Here is a 16,944-nt window from a genome sequence, read left to right as displayed (position 1 = left end):
TTGAGGAAAGAGATATTTGAGAGGTACTGTTTATCTTCTTAAACTGTTTCTGATAAAGCTCCTTAGCATAATGGCTTTCACCCTGAAGAGGTTCCTGCAGCATGTTCTTTAGTCCTTTACTTGTAACTTCCCTAACAATAGATGTAGCTGGCAGAAGCTATTAAAGGACTTTTAAAGTTGTTATTCTCACCCCATTAACCTTTTTTCTGTTCAAACTCAGACCCCTTCAGAGCAATCAAATGGTACTGATATAACAATACTTTGGTAAGATATAAATTGATACTCCTATATGATGCAAAACTGAGAGGAAGACTTCCGTCTACTAAATTCACCACTCAGACCTGTAAAGTGTGTGTGTGTGTGTGTGTGTGTGTGTGTGTGAGGGAGAGAGAGAGAGAGAGAGAGAGAGAGAGAGAGAGAGAGAGAGAGAGAGAGAGAGAAGAGCCTGCTGGATCAGGCCATCACTTCCATTTACGCGATGGATTTCCATAGTTTAACTATGTGCAGCATGAAGACTTTTCTTTTATCTGTCCTGAAATCTTCCAACATGGAGATTCAGATTTTTTAAAAAGCCAACAGAAAGTAGAATAATAGCTGTGCGGGATATCCAACAGTAGTTATACTGAGAGTAGACCCATTAAAATCAGTTGGACTTAAATCGATTTCAGTAGGTCTTCTTGGAGTATGATCAATGTTAAATATCACTCTGTATCAGTGACTTTGATCATGGCATGTTGTGAAGGCAGTGTCTGTGTGGGTGAGAGGCCAATGCAATTAGACTCAACATAGGCATGTTGAATATGTGTCTCATTTTGTTTGCTGTTTAGTATATGGTGCTTTGAAATTCAAATGGTAATGAGGGAATATACTACAATTTAGATTTTCCCCTCTAGAGACATGCAAAAACTGCATTTCACTCTCTCCCACTCATCTCAACATCAACAAATGGGACTCTTATGATGGCAATGTCAGACAATTTCCTCCACAGTCTTCTTAATTTCAGGAACTATATTATTCTGCATAATTCCTTGTATCTATGGAGTCTTCTTATATTATTTTCAAAATAAGCATTCTACATTCTGACGTCCTTCTAAAGATGAATAGTACGTTTCGGTATTATATTTAACTTATTACCACAGTCTAATTAGTTTAACCCTGTTATGGTTTTCTTTGGCCTTTTGAATGACATAGCAATAATTTACCTCAGCAAGGCATTTATCTGAAAGACCAAGTAAGCTAACAATGGTTTAGGCTGATCCAACTTATTTGCGCATAGTGCGGAAGGGCAGGTCATGAATCAACCTCCGTTTAACTTGAGTGCATTACGAGTTCTTTTACATTCCTAATATATTGATAGTTTCCCCTTCACACTTGTACTATAAAAAATGCCTTGTCAATTCCTCTTTGGAGACCATTACATGTGTATTTCAGCTTTAAATCTGGGAAGGAAAGCCAGACCCAGTACATGTTTATGACCTGTAAACCCCCCACCCCTTGTTGATGGCAAATTGTGTATGAGACATTTGGTCTTGTTTTCATGATCACAATTGTCAAAAACAAAATGCTCTGCTTTCCCGTGTGTTTTTTCACCAATATCTGCTTTTCATCCTACCCTTGGACACCAACTATAGCTGAAAGAGAGCTGTGTAAAAACCCAAATGGGTTTTTGAAGTCTCTAGTGAGCTGACTCAGGGAAAGGAAATGTCATTTTACAACTCCCTCCAGCACAGAGCTAGAGCTCTCTTGACAGGAAAGGGCAAATTGGAGTTTAAAGGGGGAAACAAGGAATAGGAGATGTACATGCTGGAACAAAGGGTGACCATGTCTGGGAAGTTGACCCTTTGGTCAAACATTCAAGATAGCTGCTTCTGCTTCTGCTTCTTTTAACAAACTCAGTAGGTAGAAAATTACTGCAACAGTATATACATTATTTCAATATTTGTCACCACAGGAGATGGAACCAATGACTGGAAGAGATTGGCCAGCCAGGACAAAGTATGGATATGAAATATAATTTGACCTCCTGTGTGAAAACAAGACAACTCAGTTTTCTTCAGAATTTAAAGTCTAATAAATGGCATATCTCAGAATTCCCAGTGATAGCTACTAGCTGTTGTCCAAACATTTCCTTTTCTTGGATAAAATAAAATGATGAACAAAATAAGCTCACAGAAATGTTTGTTCATTGAAAACATATTAATGGCCCCCTAAATACTTGTTCAAACTACTGGAATAAACCCCACACTCTGACATCTAATTTGAAGAAGCATTTCTGTACTGGAGAGATAGCATTTGCATTATGTAACGAAAGGACTGTGATGACAATTCCTTCTTCATACTGAATAGGTAAGTAAATTGAGCTTGAAAATCCCCACAAATAGGAAATGTGGAAGTTAGACCTTCCCACAGGAGACTTAACCTAAATATCAATCTTTTTGGCCCTAGACAAAATCCAATCATTTTTATTTTAATAAGTGTGGTTTGCACATTTTAACAGAAACTAAGATACCCTTTTCCCTCCAGATTTTAAGCATTCTATGACTTACTGGTCTGAGAATTAAGTTCTAAAATTTATATAAGGCCCTCACTTACACATATGAAAGTGAAGTTTCATCAATAAAGTAGTCATAAAACTGTCACTTTTTGTTTTAGTCACTGGAGTGTAAATAGTTTTATTTTATTTTTGCAATGAAAATGCAATAGCAAAATGAACGCTACGTTCTACCACCACTGCCAGGGGCAGGATGTTTCTGGAAACCACAGGAGGGAAGCATGTTGGGCACCATGAAAACAAAATACAGGGATAGATGGGGACACTGGCCTGATTCAACAGGCTGTTCTAATAGGGAAAGCTGTACAGAATGTATTCAGTGCAACAGGGCTTGAGCTAAAGTCAGTGTAAACCCATAGCCCTTATGGGCTTCTTTCTTTAGACATAGGCATCCTTCATTGATTCACAGTCTTGGGCCCTTAAAAATATTATCATACTAAGTGAAAACAACAGAACCATTTTGGAGAATTCTCCCAGCACATAATTAATTCAGCTCCTCCTGCATATGTTGTATTGTAACTTACATGATTGCGTTATTTTGCAGGAAATGAATAAACAGATCAGCCCTATCACTCAGTAACCAGTTATAGACTCATCTGCAGATAGCAAATGATAAGCAGTGGAGCCAGTAAGTAATAAGCAACTGCTGTTGAATTTGAAATGACTCTGCTTCAGCATCTGACTGGAGCAAGAAATATGCTCAAGAATGTCGAGACTAATGCGATCAACTAACCCAAGCCTTGGTTAATTTAGGTACTTGGGAAGCTAATGACAAATGCAGATTGGTATAGCTATAATGTGAGTTAATTAAGAATAGTGTAAATAACAAAGGAAAGATGGCACAGAGCAATGGCCAGTAAGCTAATCAGAGAAAGAATGTGTGTGAGAGAGAGGGAAATGTCTAATATGGCTTGTAGCATTACACTTTTGACATTTCAGAAAAGAGGAAAAGAGAGAACAAATAATAATGGCTTTAAAAAAACCACAGTTACAGGGGAATTTAAAGAAACATAATTATTGAATAGAGACCTGTTTATAGCTATGTCATTCTATACAGTTCCGGAAGCCATGTTTTAGAAAAAACCTACCGGTAATTGCTCTCAAAGGGAAACCACATACAGCAAAACAAAACAAACCTAAGCCTCAAAGTTTTGCATTATGGAGAAAAATAAAGCTGGTCTAATTCTCAATAGACTAGAGGAGATCCATTCATAATCCAGTTTGTTTTAAAATTACAGCAAGCACTGTGATTTTATAAGGTTAAAAAATCACATACATGATGGAAGCCCATACAACTTCCGACAATTAAGTGAAAACTGACCTATTTTAAGGCAAATAAACAATTCAGTTTCAGACCTTTCAAACTAAGACCAAGTAGATTTTGATAATCTGCTAATCCTTGGGACATATTTAATGCTCTTACAGGGTGGAAAGATTCACCCTCCTCAAGCCACCTTTGACATTTATTTATTTAATAAAATGTATATACCACTTGAGTGTAGAAAACCCTCAAAGGGCTGTGGTGATAAGAACCTAAGAGGCCACCATGCAGGTGTTGAGCCGCCATGACAAGACATGAGATTCTTATCTCAGTTTGGTCAAATCTAGAAGCTTCCTCATGTTTCTTTGTTGCACTAGAGAGCAGTTTCTTTAGACCTGTTGAAGCTGTTGAAGTCCTGGTTTTACACCCTTATTGGAATGATCAGACAGCTAATGTCTTGTGTCATTAGACTTTGGCCAAATGTTTGCACTGTGGAGTTTGGAGAGGGGTTGGGGATTGAGGATGGTGAAATTATCAATTTCAATTCCTTTCAATTGCTCACTTTCCAATCTTAAATTCCGTTCTCACATTTCCACCTCAATATATCATGTTAATTTTTTTAAAAAGTTATACAAGTCATAGAATTACATTAACATTTTACTGGGCATTTCTCTTAATCAGATGCTTGGCCATCCTACAATGTAGCCCAGGTAAAAGATGTCATAACCCTGCCATATTTCTTGCCCAGGACAGTGCATTTGGCTTCTCAATGGCTGAAACCTTAACTAGTATGGTTCACTGCAGAAGATTGTCATAACAAATGTGGCCCTAATTCAACCCAGTCTATGTGTTTTCACTCTTATTTCATGGTTCTGCTATCAAAATTAGTAACAGGAAAGGGGCAGTGCAATGTGATTCTGAAACTGTGATTTGTAAACCTGCAGAAGGAGTACTATTTCAAACCAAGTTTCAGACACACAGGATTTCCACAGCAATGCAATCAGTCATTATGAATTTCGAGCCATTCTGGGTGGAGTTTCTCTGTTTTAATTCAAGCTCCTGGATGCTTCCACACACAAATTTTCACAGCTGTAAAATATTATGATGCTTGCATTCAAAAGACTATAAACATATATGACCGTTCCCATGTTCAAAGTTGGATTCTGTTCTTCTGCACATGCTTTTCATACTAGGTTTCAATGCTAGCAAGGGACTAAGCAAGATTATAGCCAATCACTGGACTGGAGCACATTAAAATATCCTGAGAATTTGTCCCCCAAAAGTTGTGCTTGCTTAAAAATATAGATATGAAAGAATACATAATGTCCATCTCTTAACTGTGGCAACCAAAATAACTCCCTTATGGAGGGTGGACAAGCAGACTAAAATTAGACTGATTGCAATTTTTAGGGAAGGCTTACCTTCAGCAAATTCCTCAGTATTTCTACCTGTCAAGGTAGTGGCAGTGTACGATGGAGTGCAAGTGTTTATATCTGATGTCATTATTGGTATCTCATGAGCAAAGCTGATGTGAAACAAGCAGGTAGCCAGCAGCCCTCATATCCTGCTGAGAAAATGAACTGTGTTTGAGTGCTAAAATCTCTGGAGGGAAAAATACTTGAGTAAGTAATGTTTTTGTGTGTATGCTGAAATGTTTTTGTGTAGATGTTCTTGGCCCCACAGAGAATTTAGAGAATGGAGTTTTCTGCACAGTCCTATTTCAGAGCTGAAATCCCAATATTTGTAAAGATCTCAGTAACCAAAAAACAAAACAAAACCCCCAAATGCTAATCTAATCAAACAAAAAGCAGACAGTCTCTGGAGGGAATGTGTTTTAAAATAGCTCTCCAGTGTATGTTTCTCCTTCAGAGAAACATATGACTTAGGCATAAGTTTCAGGCAGCATGTGTGAATCTCAGAAAGCTAGAATGAACTACTGCTTTTAGACTGAAAAATCAATAACTGTGGAAGCCATACAAGAATGCTAAAAGAAATTCATTATTGCATAATCTGCATTTTAAAATGAAATATTGCACGATATGTTAATAAGCTTTGTGATTGCCAGGTAATTCATAAAGGCAATGCTTTTTCTGGGGGGATGCAGGGGTACGCATACCCCTAAACATTTTGTGAATCTTTGTACTTTTGTCCATTTACTGTATTTATTTTCCCCAATTTGAACTATAAAATGGTGAATTTCTTGAGTAAAAGTGAGAGTACCCCTAAACATATTTTTAGAAAAAAAGCACTGCATAAAGGTGGCCTCTTATTTGGGAAGATTACAGGCTAGAACAGGGCAAAGTAGGTGCCTTGGTTTTGTGAGGAGTCAAGCATTAACTGCAGCATTAACCAAGACTATGGCTGCTTCCAGATTATCTGTTTTTTGAGCATCCATTCTGATTTGTTTTGGGGGAGGTTGGATGTTGTTGTCTCAAAGCAAGTACTATCCCACTCTTTCTGGTACATATTCTCATCACATTCCTTATCATAAAAAGTCCAGTCTTTGGGGAAGCAGTTTTGTTGCACTAATTCTTCCAACCAGCTGTAATTGTCCGACCTTGTGATTGAATCTCACCCAGTAATTGCAATTGTTAAGATATTGATCATAAAGGGGCAAATGAGGACAGCAACCTCCAAATGTGGAGTAATGCAGATTTTAGAGCTTACAAACATCTGGACATATCTTTTGCCCAGGCAAGTGTTATGGAAGGGAGGAGGAAGGCTGACTTTTAATAACAAAGGGTTACATTTTCTAACCCAAAATAAAGTAATGCTACCCAGTTGGGCTTTTAATGTGTTTGGTATGATGGCTATATGAGTTTCTTTTCAAATGTTGCCGAAACGCATGGGAAGCAGGAGGCAGAAGACATTTGTGCTTCCTATTCCTATATTCCCACTCAGGGCCGTCTTTACCTGGGGGTTCAAGGGGTGCGGGGCACCCAGGTGCTGAATTCTGGGGGGCAGCAAATGTATACCTAGCGTATACCGATCCCTCTCAATCAGTGGCAGTGAAAAGCAATGGAGCAAAAGTCCCTGTCCCCCTCCTCCATTGCTCTGTTACTCCATAGCGTCAAATATTCCCAACAAAAGCAGTTTTTTTCTGCTCAATAAAAGTTAATTTGGGGGTGGCTAAACTAAATTTGGGGGTGCTGGGCAGATCTTTGCACCCTGGCAGCGCATACCCTAAAGACGGCCCTGTTCCCCCTGTTGTACGTCACATTTGAAGCAATATCACAGCAATATAGGTAAAAGGATGCATTTGATATATATATATTGATGATTCTAAGCATTCTATTATTCCTTGGTTAGCCTGTTATCAATGGTAAGACCATTTAAGAACCATTCCCTGTTTTAAAAAAGTGCATGTGTGCTAGACAAAGCAATAATTTGCAATACTATATAATTTATTTCTTTAAGTGCTCCATTCACTAAGGTGAGCTCTGGAGAGGCATTGGCTCAGTATATAGATCGATTTAGTCCGGTTGGAAGTTAGACGTTTGGATTGGAATGGGTTTTCCTATAATTGTTATAGGCATTCATGGTATAGGCAAAAAGGATTTCCCTAGCTAATATTTAAACTGATATTATTATTATTATTATTATTATTATTATTATTATTATTATTCATTTTATATGTTTTGCAAAAGCTTTATAAAAAGGTAACAATGGTGCAATCTAAGCATTTTAAAAGTTCCTTAAAATGAGCTCTGAATAGCAACATTTTTAAAAAATAATTTTAAAGTATAAAAATCTTAGGATAAACAAATTACTTAAATAAGAGATTAATCCTAAATGGAAAAGAATTGTGGCCTAAAACATCAGAACAAAAGAACACTTTCATTTTCTAATGTAGGCATATTAATTAGAAAGCTGTTCTAAATAATGTATATTAATCTACATTGTAAGTCAGTGGCATGGGATTCAAACTCCGTCACCCAGGTCTCACCCTAAAAAATATCAGTGACTCTCTTTGAAGTCAGTGCTTCCTGGTTGTCTGTTCATACAGTCTTGGTATCCATGCAACTGACTTTGGCCCTAAAACATGTTGGGATCTGATTCATTCTTCTATTCCGAAAGAATAGAATGTGAAATACACATTTAGATTAATTTGGTCTTGACCATCAGTCATGAACTCCCTATCAACCTTTCATTCTTGAAAGGAAGAGGAGAATACTGAAATCAGAAGTTTGGAATTTTTCATTGATGTTTTAAGGCTATTTCTTCTGACATGGTGAAAAATAGATGTTTTTCACAAAACACTCCCTAGGGTTTCAGAGCAACCATTTAAAACCTGGAGATTGCTGCTTTATACATTTATGCTGATGAGTAAACAGAATAAAGATTTAGTGGTAACACCATGCGTGAGTATATACGTACGCATATGCGCACGAATAAACAAAATTAGGGGGGAAATGAACCCACTCCAAAATCTATTTCTGAAGCCATGGAAATCCACAGTTTTATGTAAATATACCAGTTTCAGTGCTTTATTATGACATATTCATGCATCAACATTACAAGCTGGCAACCAGAGATAAATGCTATTATGTGTTGCTGAATATCTTGGCATCTCATTTCAACCATTTAAGGGTGAATTATTCTATTTCCTCAACAACTTTATTTATATTCACTGACAAACTGCAAGAGAACATGCTAGTAAAAATTTAAGAGCCTCGTTGCATGCAAACAAAGCCTTGGAATGCATACCACAAATGTATTCAACTTTATGCATTCATTGTTGCTGTTGTTCTCCAAGGCTCCTTAAGGAAATTAGTAATGGCTTCTCTGGAGAAGGAAATGTCAGAGCAGCTGGAGATGAAGAAGGATAGACTGATCCAACTGGAAGGCACTGGAAGCCTAAAGGAAGATGCTATACACCAGTCTCTCAGATGAAATCCAGGGCTGTGTGTATTCTCTAATTTTCCAGTCACCACGTACAAGCACAGAATTTGGAACTGAATGCAGCATCATGAGAATCTCATGATTCATTTTTTATTAAAATACAGCGTTTAGTTATTAAAAATGTAAAGCTGATTTTGAAAGCGAATGGCATATCCTGGTGACAGGGCAACACCAACAAGTTCTGGGGGGCATGACTTCAATCCCATGCACAGCTCTTTGTCTCTTGTTGTTTTTGAAAAGTATGCAAAAAGTCAGCATGTATCTGCATAATTTATTCATGTTGTCGACTTCAGCGTTTCTCCAGGAAGAATTTAGATTTGCTTCCATGAAGGATTTTTAATTTTTTTCAGTATATAGTCGCCATAGACATTGGGAAAAGTTGAAAAAATATGTAGACTGAGGCAATTGAGTTAAAAACAAAATCACTGCTGTGATCTCTACCAAAGTCCTATCCTCTTCCAAAGTCACCTCAGCCACCTCTCCAAACGTTATCTCTTCCCTTCTCCTTAGCTTATCCTTTGACAGGAAATAGAAAGAATCAGAAGAGCAAGAGCTGTTCCTGCCCCCACTGCCTTCCACTTTCTCTCATTATATTCCATCTTCCAGTTGCCCCTCCCATAATACACCACATTCTATCACATTTCTAATGAAATGATCTTCATTTCCTTGTTTTTTCTTCAGCTGCTCCTAGGCCGCTCCAAGGGATCAGATAAAGTGAAGATAAAATGGGAGAGTGTTTTGATTGATGTTCTGTAGGGCTTGCCGATCGGAAGGTCGGCGGTTCAAATCCCCGTGATGGGGTGAGCTCCCATTGTTCAGTCCCAGCTCCTGCCAACCTAGCAGTTCAAAAGCATGTCAAAAGTGCAAGAAGATAAATAGGTACCGCTCCGGAGGGAAGGTAAACGGCGTTTCTGTGTGCTGCTCTGGTTTCACCAGAAGCGGCTTAGTCATGCTGCCCACATGACCTGTAAAAACTGTCTGCAGACAAACGTCGGCTCCCTCAGCCAGTAAAGCGAGATGAGCACCGCAACCCCAGAGTCGTTTGCGGCTGGACTTAACTGCCAGGGTTCTTTTACCTTTTTTTATAGACTGAAATAATGATGGTGATGATGATGATGTGTTCAGAGAGAGCAAGTGAAGCAGGCAAGAGATGGCACTTCTGAGTACTTAAGATTTTGATTCTGGTGGAAAGAACAAACTCAAGGCTCAGGCGACCTGTCTCCCATTTTGAAGAGGTCTCTGAATCCCTTGGGTATGTTTTGGGGGCAGACTCAAATCAGCTCTTGCAGCATCCTGAGGCCCCATTAATTCCCTGCTCAAATTGTGGCCCAAGGACACAGCAAGTATCCATACCAAAATGACATACCAGAATGGCTGCCATTAACATACTGTACATACCACAGATCCTGTTATTAAGTTTTTAATACATCACTGTTATGAATGCATTGCGTTTTGAGGGAAAGCTGCTCCTAATTTTCATAAATTCTTAACAGCCACTAAAGATAGCATACATGCACATCTTGCCGATCCAATGTAGGTCTGGACATACAGCACAATCAGTATTTCTTCATCCATGTTTTACTGGCAGAAGATTAGTAGATGCGAAAAACTTGCTTCTTGAAGCACTAATTCCATCCTCCTGCTAATGACTTAGTACTAAATGTGGCATGTTTTACAGGGCCTCTTTCTGTGGCATTCCTAAATAAAGTGCTTAATAACTAGGCTCATTAATGCTAATAGTAAATCAGTGAGATTAAATATTTCTATAAATCATTTTATTAATAAAACAGGAGGGCTCATTAAAGAATTATTGGGCTGTTAAACTGCAATATTTCAGCTTTTCGTAAACATTTCAATTAGTCCAGGTTGACAATGGAGGGCAGAAGGCATAACATGCCAAATCCCCCTGGACATGGAAGCCAAATGCAGGCTCAGCAGCTTGAGATAAAATGGCTAATGTTTCTGTTGGAATGCAACTTCATAGCATATTGAATCTCTCATACACACACACACACACACACACACACACACACAAACTTAATTTGTACTTTTCAATGACATTCTGAAGGTCTATGTGCTACTAAGCTATATCATTTTACAATTATCCCTCGAAGGATGGCTGTCAGCAGCTTGAAAGGAATTTCAACAGCCGAGGACAAAGGAGTGCATACTTAACCACATAAAGAATAATGATAGCTTTAGCTTAGCAGAACAAAGTGAAGAATAAAGTGCCCTTCCTAAGAAGGTGTAACATGTGTAAGTAGTGAAAAGTGATAGCTAAACGCCAGCATTTGAGATAGGCTTTGACAAATGTATACCCAGAAAACGACCACACTGTAAACATTACTAGGCTATACGACTACAGTATGTTCTTATTCCTTCATGTATTATAAAGGGGGGGGGGGAAGAAATTTTACAGAATTACCACCCGAGCCCTTAATTGGCCCTTACTGGTATAAAAGAAATTGACAGGTGAATAATATCTCAAAATGAGAAAGCTGTTGGATGATTTAATTTGCCCTCAGCTCCATGTTCCATTTTGAAATAATAGTTACTTGAAAAGAGCTGGATGTTAACTTTCGACAGCTTACCTAATATAGAAGGAACATTACATGGCAGAGAAAACAGAAATAAAAACCTATATACACACACACACACACACACACACACACACACACATGGTAAAATATAAAGGACTCCTGGATTGTTAAGTCCAGTCAAAGGCGACTATGTGGTTACAGTGCTCATCTCTCTTTTCAGGCCAATGGAGCCGGCCTTTGTCTGCAGACAGGTACCTGGATCATGTGACCAGCATGACTAAACTGCTTCTGGACAGCGGGGCACCATGATGGAAACCAGAACACATGGAAACACTGTTTACCTTCCCGCTGCAGTGGTACCTATTTATCTACTTGCACTTTGACATGCTTTCAAACTGCTAGGTTGGGAGGAGCTGGGACAGAGCAATGGGAGCCCACCCCATCACGGGGATTCGAACCGCCGACCTTCTGATCATCATTCCCAAGAGGCTTAGTGGTTTAGACCACAGCATCACCTGTGTCCCATTAGCATATATATTGCTAATGGAAATTAGGGTGCAGGAGAATAGGAACCAAGAGGAACAACTCAGATGGGTATATAATTTAAGATAATCCTATAAATTAGAGAAATGGGAAGGGGTGGAGCTCAACAACTAAGTGATCCACTGGTGAGGGACCTTTCATAACACCTGTAGCTCTATAGCTTTTGTTCCACTGCTTTTTTGAGTGAAATCATAGCAGATTGTCTACACCACCAGTTGCACGTTGCTGTTTACTGAAGGGTGATGGCACTTTCCCACCCATGCCAATGATGAAATGTATTTGGATTGAGAAGAATTCTCTGGCTATATTCTTCCTCTTGTTCCTCCAACCAAGTAAATGTCAAGGTTATGAGCATACAGGCAGGGTACTGATAGCCCTTTTATTTATTTTTTTGGAAAGGGTGTATATTTTGCAGCAGGTAGGGTTGCTATATTTCAAAAATCCAGAGACAAAAGTTGCTGACCTTTTTTTTTTTTTTGGCAAAGTTATTTGGCAAAGCTGTTGAGTTGTTGAGCCTTTTTGCAAAATCTTAAAAAAAAATGAAGCTTTTGAACTATTTTTTAAAGGAATTCACCAAAAAAATCAACAGTTCCAACATGGGTTGCCATATGCCTGAGTTTTCCCAGACATTTTACCGATTTTCAGAAATTCCACCAGGACACTATTTCTGATGGGTGAATCCCGGACGTATGGCAGCCCTAACACCAGGTATTCCAGAATTCTGTACATGTTGCAAATTAGACCTGAGGAACTGTTTTAGTTCACTGTTTTGATCTGAGCTCTGGATAGCCTCCTTTAAAAAAAAAAGCCAATTGTGGGTGGTGCAAGACGTTGTTCAAACCACACATCCTAAGCACCAGATAAATTGTGGGAAATTGTGCAGAACACCTTTCAGACAATGAAAATGTTAGTGAACCATTCAAGATCTTTCACAAATGTCATATTTTTGTGATAGATGTGGATCAATGACTTCAATGTTCCGGAACAGCAATGGAATGATAATTATGTCATGTGGAAGCATGTAGGGGAAAAAACTGGCATGGGGAGAACCACAAATATAGCCTTAAAAATGATGTGTCTAGAAGGGCCCTGAGTGATTAGTTTCACAACTTGGTTCCTGTGACACAGTCCTGACCAGGCATGTGTTGGGTATGCATGATCAAAGTTTATGGCTCTCTCTCCTCCACTGTCTTCTCTAGAATTTTCTTTGGTGGGGCGTGGGTTGTACTTTCTTGTCTCCTCAGACTCTTTTGTCTCAGAATTTATTAATATAACTCCACTCAGAACTCTCTTCCAATCTCCTAAAACCAAACCCTTCAGACCCCATGGCAGTTCTTTAAGACTCCAGGCATCCAATAGAGGGGTCCATTGCACAAAGTTACAATTATATATTGATTTATCATATTCAATATTTATATAAGGCCATCTAGTAGCATTGCTCTGTGGGAGATTCACAAACATCAATAATAATAATAATAATAATAATAATAATAATAATAATAATAATTTATTATTTATACCCCGCCCATCTGGCTGGGCTTCCCCGGCCACTCTGGGCGGCTTCCAAAAAAAATTAAACTACTGTAATACATCAAACATTAAAAGCTTCCCTAAATAGGGCTGCCTTCAGATGTCTTCTAAAAGTCTGGTAGTTGTTCTCTTTGACATCTGGTGGGAGGGCGTTCCACAGGCAGGGCACCACTACCGAGAAGGCCCTCTGCCTGGTTCCCTGTAACTTGGCTTCTCGCAGTGAGGGAACTGCCAGAATGATCAAATACAACTATCTTATCTGTAAAAGACAAGTATCTTGACTTCACAATATATGATCTTACAACCCCAACTTGCTGTTGTTTTTTAGTCAAGTGCTGTTGCCTGCTCTTCCTCATAGCTGTAGAAGCAACAAAGATAATGTGAAATGATGATTTCCCCCTCAATTGTTCCTCCTCATGCTTGGATGACACAAATGTGTATTGCTTCAGTGCAAAGCTCTAGAAGAATGGGTGCGAACAAAATTTGAAAACACGTATTGACATTTTTTTGCACCAAAGCACAATGGATTTTAGTAGCTTACGCCTCTTGTTGCCAGAAAGAAAGAGATGGAGGTTTCACCCCAAAATATAAAATATCACTGCTCTGGATAAAAAATGGAAAGAAAGCCAGTCTATATTTTTCTTTCTTCAACTTTGGTAAAGGGATGAGGGAAAGTATGTATTTGTTCTTTCTGCATGAGGGTTTATTCTTTTTTTATTGTCCCATCTATTAATGGCGTATATGCAAAACTGAATACTCATTTTAAATTCTAGCTGATTTTTTAAGTTTCCAACACATGAACATGAAGTGATTTAGCCACTGGAAAATGAAACGGTTTTTCCTTGAATCAATGCTATGAGTTTGTTGTTTCATTTGTCTGATCAGCTGGCGACTAAAGAGAAATGTATCCAATCAGCAGCTACTTAGTTGCTGTTGGGATGTTTCATAAACTTTGGACTGTCTCAATAACTTTGTACACAGAAGGTCCCAGGATCAATTCCCAGCAGATCTGGATAGGGCTGGGAAAGACTAATGGCTGGAACCTTGGAGATCTGCTGGATTGCACAGACAATATTGAGCTAAATAAACCAATGGTTTAACTGCATTTAAACAAAATGATCAAGTGGAGGACCAGGAAAAATATAGCGTAAATAAATAAATTAATGATAAGATACATATGCAATGGAAGATTCCACCTATAGTGTTATAATGCAATATACTATATAATGCTAACATTTGTAATAGCCCATAAGCAATCAGACACTCAAATGTCAAGGAAGATATAAAACAATGCAGAACTAAATCTCAGCAATGTTCAACTACCAATATGAATAATTAAGGTTACTACTTGTATCAATGAAATGGACTCCATACATCAACCAGGATATTCTCTTTGTTTTTTAAAGGATTTTAATGTACACTGTACTTGTGTCTATTGTGATTTTTTTTGTAAGTCACTCTGGGACCATTTGAAAAAGGGTGTGCTATATGTTGAAATCATTATCCTACCTTATGGCAGTATTAATTACAAAGGAATGATGAAAGAACCATGAAAGATCAGTTAATTTGTATAGGAATCGACAGAACAAAGATGTTTCTGAGGTGAAGCTAAAGTGTTGAAATGTTTTCAGCTAGATGTTTGATTTCACAACAATTAAAATTTAACAGAAATTAACATTTAATTCACATTAACATTTAATTCGCAAATTACCACTGATTAACATTTAACAGGACCTATTAAAAATGCCTTCCTTTGTAGGCTAATAGGACCAAATGTACCTTTCATTAGCATATACAGTGAAATAGCTGGGGAAATGGTAAATTGTCTCAGGAAATATTTGACTTTAATTTCTTTTAGGTACAAATACAAGTGATCTATATGGTGTAGATTAGCTTCAAAGCAGAAATGAAATGATTCATGGTCTCGTGCCACAGAATTCTATACCTGACCTCAGTCCATTAAAATAGCTATGATAGTGATTCAGTAGTTATATGGAACTGTAAGTTTTGTGATAAAAAACAACTATCCATTTTTAGAAGACTTTGAAGTTCCAGAAAAAGAGGCAAGTCTTTATGTGTTGGCATCTTGAGAAACAATGGAAGAGTGTGCCATTAGGGGTAAAGACAAACTGTTGAAGAGTACAGTACCTGCTGTGCCTGTAGAAACATGTTTTATTGCAGCTGGGGCAGATCAAGGCACCTGGTTTTGCTGTTACAGATGTACCATGGCATTTCTTCTCTCTGTGCTCCTCCCAGAGGACTTTTCTCCTCTGGTCACTGCTGTGGATACACAGCCTAACTATCTGTCTCCAGGCACTGTGACTGTCTGCAAGGGATTCCTATACAGAGGGGTTAATGTTGCGAGCCTTCATGTCATGCTTGCAGACATCTTTATAACATGGAGTGGATATGCCAGCAGGCCTGATGCCTGAAGCCAGCTCCCCATAGAGCACATCCTTGGGGATTCTGCCATCTTCCATTCTCTGTACATGGCCAAGCCAGCATAGATGTTGGGGACAAAGAACTGTGAACATGTGAATCAGTGAGGCCAAGAGTGGGGTCTTGTCATCTGAAGAACCCAGGACTTCCATATACACTGCCCAGGTTTGCACCCCAGAGAGGTCATTTTGCTAGAAGGCTGATCGCTGAAGAATTGATGCTTTTGAATTATGGTGCTGGAGGAGACTCTTGAGAGTCCCATGGACTGCAAGAAGATCAAACCTATCCATTCTGAAGGAAATCAGCCCTGAGTGCTCACTGGAAGGACAGATCCTGAAGCTGAGATTCTAATACTTTGGCCACCTCATGAGAAGAGAAGACTCCCTGGAAAAGACCCTGATGTTGGGAAAGATGGAGGGCACAAGGAGAAGGGGATGACAGAGGACGAGATGGTTGGACAGTGTTCTCAAAGCTACCAGCATGAGTTTGACCAAACTGCAGGAGGCAGTGGAAGACAGGAGTGCCTGGCGTGCTCTGGTCCATGGGGTCACAAAGAGTCGGGCACAAGTAAACGACTAAACAACAACACAATGCAGCAAAAACACCATGGGAGGCAGCAGTTGCAAGTTATAAGCTCGACCTGATTAGCAAAATCAGTAAGAGCTCTATGGGTTGCCTTAACCAGGCAGCCCTCAATCAATAAGGTGTTAACCCACCACTGTCCTCCTGCTTCAATAGGTGCTTGGAGCTCAGAATATCACTTGACAAGCAAACTGAGCCATTGCACCAGGCAACAAAGGAAAAACAAACAAATCCCTTTGCTCTCAGCAAGCTGGAATGCCAGGACCTTGTCCACTAACCTGCTACTCTCAGGTGGCTTCCAACATCTCTCAGATGCAGTGGCGTAGCGTCGGTTGTCAGCACCCGGGGCAAGGCAAGTAATTTGCGCCCCCTAACCCGTGGATTTGCGCCCCCTAACCCGTGGATTTGCGCCCCCTAACCCATGGATTTGCCCTAACCCCAGATGTTGCGCCCGGTGCGGCCCGCCCCCCCTGCACCCCCCACGCTACGCCACTGCTCAGATGGGTGCCATTGCCATTTTAAGAGAATGTGGGAGGCGTCCACGGTGAGTTCCAGCACCTCTTTTTCTAGAAAAATAGCATTTCTACAGCACCTTA

Source organism: Podarcis filfolensis (assembly GCF_964270895.1).
Source record: "Podarcis filfolensis genome assembly, chromosome: 11".
NCBI classification, from domain to species: domain Eukaryota; kingdom Metazoa; phylum Chordata; class Lepidosauria; order Squamata; family Lacertidae; genus Podarcis; species Podarcis filfolensis.
Note: the sequence above shows the minus strand (reverse complement) of the source record.